This window comes from Hyla sarda, unplaced genomic scaffold, assembly GCF_029499605.1.
Source record: "Hyla sarda isolate aHylSar1 unplaced genomic scaffold, aHylSar1.hap1 scaffold_976, whole genome shotgun sequence".
Taxonomy (NCBI): domain Eukaryota; kingdom Metazoa; phylum Chordata; class Amphibia; order Anura; family Hylidae; genus Hyla; species Hyla sarda.
The window spans coordinates 8,374-16,941 of NW_026611006.1; the positions used below are offsets into that span (position 1 = coordinate 8,374).

The window sequence follows — 8,568 nt, forward strand, 5'->3', positions numbered from 1 at the left end:
TATTATTATGCACATGTGTGTGTGTGTGTTATACTATGCGGCTGACAGCCGCGGCGCTTACTATGTGGCTGACAGCCGCGGCGCTTTTACTGTTCGGGCGCATGAAGCGCCGACTTACTTTCGCTTTCGGCAGTAGACGACTGTCGCCGAATATGTGTATCGCCCGCTCACTTCCCCGTGGGCGCATATGCGGCTGACATGTGCGCCTGGGGCAAGGAGCGGGCGCCATTACTATTGTTCTTCTCGGCGGCCGGGGCGCTATAGCTCCGCCCACAGGGCCGCCGGAGCTCACTGGAGGCGCGGATTGTCCTCCAATCAGCGCCGTGCGTGCGATTTTCGGTGGCAGAGGCCAATCAGACAGGGCCCCTGAACCAGACACGCCCCTCTCTGGCTATTGGCTGGCCTGTTTCTCCCTCTCTATCTACACAGAGCGGAGTTCTCCTCACAGCAGCCACCACAGGGGACACAGACTCGGGTGAGATAGTTCTTTTTTCATTATGTTCGTACCCAGAATTGTTCCTCCCTCTAAACAGACAACTGGAGCGTTAGTTTCCTATTTGGTCTGTAAGAACTGTAATTCCAAAATACCTGGTTCTGCTGAACCCACTTGCTCTGCCTGCTCCTCTGCTGCCCCAGACCCCCTGGTACCCTCGGATGCTCTTTCAGTTCTGGTGGATTCGGCCGCCCCTCCAGCCTGGGTTTCTTCCCTATCCCAGTATATGGGCTGACTTGACTCAAGTCTCCCGTTCGGTGGCTGAGGCTTCTCGTGACGTGGTGTCTGCCTTGAAGAGGTCTGCCCTGTGCCAACCCTCTAAAGGGCCCCGGTCCTCTTCTCCACATACTTCACCCTCTCACAGGCGTACTAGGGGTGTATCTTCTGACTCTTCCATTGAGTCTTCAGGTAGACGTGGGTGCTCCCCTCGTGGGTCCCGCCCCCCCGTGTCATCTGGTCACAAACATCGCTCCTCCAGAGGACGTTCCCGGAATCGCCACTCTGCCTCGCAAGAGTCGCGTACCCGGTCATGGTCGCCCCCCACTTGTTCACATTCTCCTGGTGGATGAGGCTTTCGAATTGGCATCTGACTCGGAGGACCGCTCGGATACAGTTGAAATGGTGAACTCATTGGTTGCGGCCATAAGAGACACCTTTCACTTAGAGGACCCAGGATCTTCGGATGTGACTCCTGAAGTATCTTTTCATCATGCTAAACTGGCACCTCAAAGGTTCAGCTCTCACGCTGAATTTGACACCCTTCTGGAATCTGCATGGAAACATCCGGACAAGAGGCTCCCGGGAATGAAGAAGGTTCAGGTGCGTTACCCATTCGACAAGGACCTTGCCTCTAAGATGGTTTCCCCTCCCTTGGTGGATCCACCAATTTCCCGCCTCTCTAAGGCTACTACACTGTCGCTAGCAGATATGGCTGCTTTCAAGGATTCAACGGACAAGAAGGTGGAGTCCTTAGCGAAGTTTGCCTCTGAAGCAGCAGGCTCTTCTCTGCTTCCCACCTTCGCCTCGGCTTGGGTGTCCAAGGCCCTATCGGTGTGGTGCTCAAAACTCCGTCAGGGTATCCAGACGGGATCCCCCCAGAGGATCTGTCTGCTTTGGTTCTCCAATGCTCTAAAGCTGGGGACTTTCTGTGCACAGCTTCCATGCAGTCAGCCCGTTGTGCTGCCTTTGCTGTGGGTCACCTGGCGGCCCTCCGCCGTTCCATGTGGCTTAAGGCTTGGGATGTGGATGCGGATGCCGCTTCCAAAAGGTCTCTCACCGAGCTTCCTTTTACTGGTGCCCGTCTTTTTGGCAAGCGCCTTGACGAGATTATCTCTGAGGCGACGGTTGGCAAGAGTTCCTTGTTGCCTCAAAATAAGGCTCGCTCTACTTCCCAGAGGAAGTCCTCTTCCTTTCAGTCCTTTCGGACTTTTGGCCCTAATAAGGGGTCTAGGCAGGCGCCTTCGCGGGACAAGAAGGCTCCCTCATTCCGGGCTTGCCCGTCTTGGAAGTTGGACACCAACCGTTCCGGCCGTTTTGCGGCCAAATCAGGCAAACGCAAACCCACTTCTGCATGAAGTGATGCCCCCACCCGCAGATTTTTCTCGGGTGGGAGGTCGTCTCTTACTTTTTCGAGACATCTGGACCACACACATTCAGGACTCTTTGGTCAGGGACGTGGTGTCCAACAGATACCGAATGGAATTTGCCTCCCTCCCGAGGGATCGTTTTTTTCAGTCCCGGGCCCCCGGTCTCCTTCTCTGGCGAAACAGTTTCGGGGGGCTCTCCGGTCCCTGCTTCTCCAGGGAGTTATTTTTGGGGTTTCTATTCCAATCTTTTTGTGGTCCCCAAGAAGGGCGGTTCTGTGCGGCCAATCCTGAACCTCAAGCGTCTCAACCTTCATCTTCTCATCCGCCACTTCCGATTGGAATCCCTCCGTTCGGTAGTGGCATCCATGGAACAAGGGGAATTTCTTTCTTCAGTGGACATCAAAGATGCCTACCTCCATGTTCCAATATTTCCCAGCCATCAATGGCTTTTTTTCCTATTACTCCTTGTGAAAATGAAAAATTTGGGATAACACCAGCATTTTAGTGAAGAAAATAAAATTTTTCATTTTCACGTCCAACTTTAATGAAAATTTGTCAAACACCTGTGGGGTGTTAAAGCTCACTATACCCATTCTTACATTCCGTGAGGGGTGTAGTTTCCAAAATGGGGTCACATGTGGGTATTTATTTTTGTGCGTTTATGTCAGAACCGCTGTAAAAGGTAAAAGGAGAAAAAGCCCCCCAAAATTTGTTGGGCAATTTTTACCGAGTACGGTAAAGTGAGAGAGCGCCATGCGCATTTAAGGCCTAAATTACGGATGCAAGAGTTAGACTTGCCTCGGATACCAAAATTACCCTACGGCAGTATTTCGCAAACAGAGTGCCTCCAGCTGTTGCAAAACTCCCAGCATGCCTGGACAGTCAATGGCTGTCTGGCAATACTGGGAGTTGTTGTTTTGCAACAGCTGGAGACTACGTTTTAGAAACCGTGCCATACCAGAGGTTTCTCATTTTTATTGGGGGGGGGGGGGGGGGACTGTGTAGGGGTATGTTTATAGGTAGTGTTTTTAGGGTACATTCAGACTGCCGGGGGATTACAGCGAGTTTCCTGCTGGGAGTTTGAGCTGCAGCAGAAAATTTCCTGCATCTCTAGCTTGCAGCGAGAGACTAACTGTAAACCCCCGCCCCTTGTGAATGTACCCTGTACATTCGCATGGAGGGGGGGGCAAACCCCCAGGTACCGCCACCATCTTCTCCCCCCCCCCCCTCTCTGCCTGACATCCAGGGGCGGGCAGAGCGGGGAATTTCCATGGTAACCCCTCCGCCTTTATCTGCCATTGGTCAGTAATCATTACTAATGGCAGGGGATAGGGGGGGATGGCACCACTGCCACCTCGCTCCTATCCCTTAGGAGGATTGGGGCTGTCACTGACAAATCCTTTCATCCCTATTTTCCGGGCAATCGGGTCATCAGAGACCCGATCAGCCCGGAATTGCCACAAACGTCGATTTGCCGCCATGGCCGACATGGGGGGTTCTCAGGACCCTCCTAGGCATTTTCACAGGATGCCTGCTGAAAGATTTCAGCAGGCATCTCGGTCCGGTCCCCGACGGCTAGCGGTGGGGACCGAAATTCCCACGGGCGTATCCATACACCCTCAGTCCTTAAGGACTTTGAAACGGGGGCGTATGGGCACGCCCTCCATCCTTAAGGGGTTAAGATCTGCATATGAAAACAACACGCCTACCTTTGTTGCCTGCAGCCACCTCCCTGGCTGTCCGGACACAGAATCAAACCAACTGTAACGAGAAACTGAAAATAAACAGTATTCACCTGCATCCTTTTGGACTCTTTGCTGAATCAGGGTAATCTGACAACCCATGGTCGTGCTGTTGGTGCTTCTGGTTCTTCTGCTGTTTACACCTGGCAGTGGCATTGAATGACATTTAATAGAACTAAAGGTCCTGGGTGCAACAATCCTCCCATGAGGACCAGCCTCAACAGCTTTGTAGATTGCACTCATGTTTGCAACTCCATATACATTTTATTTTCTTCATACTTCTTTCTTCATACTTTTTTCTTTCTGTCATTCAGACTTTCATTCATTCTCACTCACACACTCACTCACTTTAATTCATTTGTTCTCTCTCTCACTCACTCAATTACTCACTCAATCACTCACTCACTCTCTCTCTTACCCACTCACTCAGTCAGTCTCTCTCTCTTTCTTTCTTTTTTTTATTAATTTTTTTCCATCTTCTTCTTCTTCTTCAGACCCCATCATAGCACTAATGCTTATCCAATACCACCAGCAGATGGAGACACTCCATTGCAACATTGGTTGTGAGCAGCAGTTTCTAAAAACAAATGCCTCATGGCTGATTTCTCATCAATCAATGGATGGCAAATTTTGTTTTTATCATTCACTGACCACAGAACCAATGCATGGTCAAGCAACAGCAATGACGCACCCTTGTGAATAACCATGAGACCCTCACATCATTTAACAGGATTCAGCACCACCTGCAAGACAGCTACGTATCATGTCATGTCAAACCTGCACAGGTGTGCTAGATTAGTATTATTATTATTTTTTTAGTTTTTATGACATCAATCAGTGTGCAAACATGGTCAGTAAAACGCCAAATGGATAGACGTTCATAAACCAGTCAGTGCAACTCATTATTGTGGTCTCTAATTGTGGAACTCTTTTTTTTTTTGTGAGGATACGATGAGCTTATCCAATTAAGGAGGCCATTCAGCAGTACTGGGTCTGGACAGCAGCGGCACCTTCTGCAGCCAGTCTGACTGACATGACAAGGCAGGCAACAGCTGCAGCAGCACCCACAGAGGATTAAATAAGAATCTGTCTTTTTTAACACTGGAATGGGGTGGTGCACTGTACCCGAAGATACTGCCATATCGGGTCAATGCATTGGGCGACGGAAGCAAGTTTCCAAATCGGCTCCCATTCTCAAAAATCCATTTAATTTATGGTCCCCAGATAGGGGACGTATCAGATATTAAACTGATAAGAACAGATTTTTGATTGAAAAAACCTTTATTACCAATCAATTGTCAATCACACAATAAATATATTCACCATAACAGAACTGACTTTTTTTTATCTATCTATCTATCTATCTATCTATATATATATATACCGTATTTATCGGGGTATACCACGAACCGGCCTATAACATGCACCCTCATTTTACCAAGGATATTTGGGTAAAAAAAGTTTTTTACCCAAATATCCATGGTAAAATGAGGGTGCGTGTGTGCGCGTGTATACCCCGATAAACCCCCAGGAAAGGCAGGGGGAGAGAGGCCGTCGCTGCCCGCTTCTCTCCCCCTGCCTTTCCTGGGGTCTAGAGCGGTGCTGCCGGCCCTTCTCACCCCCTGGTTATCGGCGCCGACAGCCAGGGGGAGAGAAGGGGCAGCGGCACCCATTGCCGGCGCCGCTGCCCCATTGCCTCCCCCCATCCCCGGTGGCATAATTACCTGGGTCGGGTCCGCGCTGCTGCAGGCCTCCGGCGCGCGTCCCCTGCGTCGTTGCTATGCACGGCGCGGCGCATGACGTCAGTGCGCCGCGCCTTGCAGCGCATAGCAACAGGTAATTATGCCACCGGGGATGGGGGGAGGCAACGGGGCAGCGGCGCCGGCAATGGGTGCCGCTGCCCCTTCTCTCCCCCTGGCTGTCGGCGCCGCTTCTCTCCCCCTGGCTATCGGCGCCGGCACCGATAGTCAGGGGGACAGAACGGGCAGCGGCGCCGATAGCCAGGGGGTGAGAAGGGCCGGCAGCAGGGCTCTAGACCCCAGGAAAGGCAGGGGGAGAGAAGCGGGCAGCGACGGCCTCTCTCCCCCTGCCTTTCCTGGGGGTGTATCGGCGTATAACACGCACATAGACTTTAGGCTAAAAATTTTAGCCTAAAAAGTGCCTGTTATACGCCGATAAATATGGTATATATATATATATATATATATATATATATATATATATATAGATATATAAAAAAAATTATTTTATTGAAGAGCTGAGGTATGTGCTCTTAAAGAGTAGCTATCCTCAACTAAAATGTCCATATTCCCCCTCCCCATCTTTCCCTCACACTGTCTACATCTATCCCTGTTTTTTTATTCCTCTTAAAACATTAGAACAATACCTTTTTCCACTCCTCTTCGGTAGCTCAGAGTTGAGCAGTCTCACGATTGCAGGAAGTCGGCGGGCGGGCCGACGTGACGTCATCTGAAGCCTCGCCGGCCACCACTTCCGCCCATCTTGCTGTATTCTGCGCTCAATGTCGGGAGCGCGCATACAGGCGCGCATACAGGCTGGGAGGGACGGCAGCCTCTGAGTCTCCTCCTTTCTGTTTGGTTTTGCACATACCATTCAGAGAGGAGGAGAGTCTGAGAACGGAGCTGCTGTACTGTGCCCTGAGGGAATTTATAATATCAAAATGGTGGGTAGTACAATTGATTATATGCCCAAAACAATAAAAATAAAATTTCACAAAGCTGCAATCCCCAATGAATGACTGCAGACCGCAGTGCATTATAAATGGTGTGAATAATAGTGATTTTATCCCAATCAAAAATGATGCATAATTTTTGAATGGGATAAAATCTCCATTATTGACACCATTTATAATGCACTGCTGGCTGCTGCCATTCATTGGGGATTGCAGCTTTGTGAATTTATTTATTTATTTTTTCATATAAAGCTGCACTCCCAAATGAATGGCTGCAGCCAGCAGTGCATTATAAATGCTGTCAATAATAGTGATTTTATCCCATTCAAAAATGATGCATCATTTTTGTAATGGAATAAAATCTCTTTTTTTTCACCATCTATACCAGTGGTCCCCAAACTGTGGCCCTCCAGATGTTGCAAAACTACAACTCCCAGCATGCCTGGACAGCCAACGGCTGTCCAGGCATGCTGGGAATTGTAGTTTTGCAACATCTGGAGGGCCACAGTTTGGGGACCACTGACCTATACTGCATTGCTGCGATTTTATCGTGTACATGTGCTCACTGATTGCATATTTTATTGCATTAGGAACACCGCAGCAATTCAGGATAGGTGGTGATTAAAAAAAAAGATTTTATTCCATTCAAAAATTGTGCATATTTATTGATGGAATGAATTCACAATTTATATCACCATCTAGACTGTATTGCACATAACACCATAACCTCCCCCCAATGGAATAAATGTGCTTTTTTTGCTCACCATCTATACTGGAGTGATCCGGTGTTACTCAATAAAACCACAGCACTACAATATAGATAGTGATCCAAAGTCCCAAATGAGTCCAAAATCAGAAATTTACCGTGCATACCATCCACACTCAATATATGATAATGAGCGTGCATAGCATGCAGGCTCAAAACATGATAATGAGAGTGCATAGCATGCATGCTCAATACCTGATATTGAGCATCCATAGCATGCACACTCAATACATAATAATAAACATGAATATTTTGAGCATGCATAGCCTGCATGTTCAATACATGATATTGAGCATGCATAGCATGCACAGTAAGTATATGATATTGAGCATGCATAGCATACACACTCAATACATGATAATGAGCGTGCATAGCATGCAGGCTCAATACATTGTAATGAAAGTGTGTAGCATGTATGTGTAGCATACATTGAGCATCCATAGGATGCATACTCAATACATAATAATGAACGTTAATATATGAGTGTGCATAGCCTGCATGCTCAATACATTATATTGAGCATGCATAGCATACACACTCAATACATGATAATGAACGTGAATATATGAGCGTGCATAGCATGCATGCTCAATACATGTTATTGAGCATGCATAGCATCCACAGTCAATACATGATATTGAGCATGCATAGCATGCACAATCAATACATGATATTGAGCGTGCATGGCATAAACACTCAATACATGATAATGAGCATGCATAGCATGCAGGCTCAATACATCGTAATGAAAGTGTGTAGCATGCATGCTCAATAAATGATATTTTGCATGCATAGCATGCACACTCAATACATAATTAACATGAATATTTTGAGCGTGCATAGCCTGCATGTTCAATACATGATATTGAGCATGCAAAGCATACACAATCAATACATGATAATGAGCATGCATAGCATACATTTTCAATAAATGATATTGAGCATGCATAGCATACACACTCAAAAATGATATTGAGCATGCATAGCATACAGGCTCAATACATCATAATGAGAGTGCATAGCATGGATGCTCAATATATAATAATGAACATGAATATATGAGCGTGCATAGCATGCACAGTCAATACATGATATTGAGCATGCATAGCATACACACTCAATACATGATAATGAATGTGAATATATGAGCGTGCATAGCATGCATGCTCAATACATGTTATTGAGCATGCATAGCATCCACAGTCAATACATGATATTGAGCGTGCATAGCATGCACAATCAATACATGATATTGAGCGTGCATGGCATAAACACTGAATACATGATAA

At 47.5% G+C, this 8,568-nt stretch overlaps 1 non-coding gene across 1 annotated transcript; it reads right to left on the reverse strand.

Moving 5' to 3' along the window:
• Window positions 1-4,930: 4,930 nt before the first annotated feature.
• On the reverse strand, window positions 4,931-5,117 carry LOC130351439 (U2 spliceosomal RNA). The gene has a single exon (XR_008888144.1). It is a non-coding gene; the product is annotated as a U2 spliceosomal RNA (small nuclear RNA).
• Window positions 5,118-8,568: the final 3,451 nt, after the last annotated feature.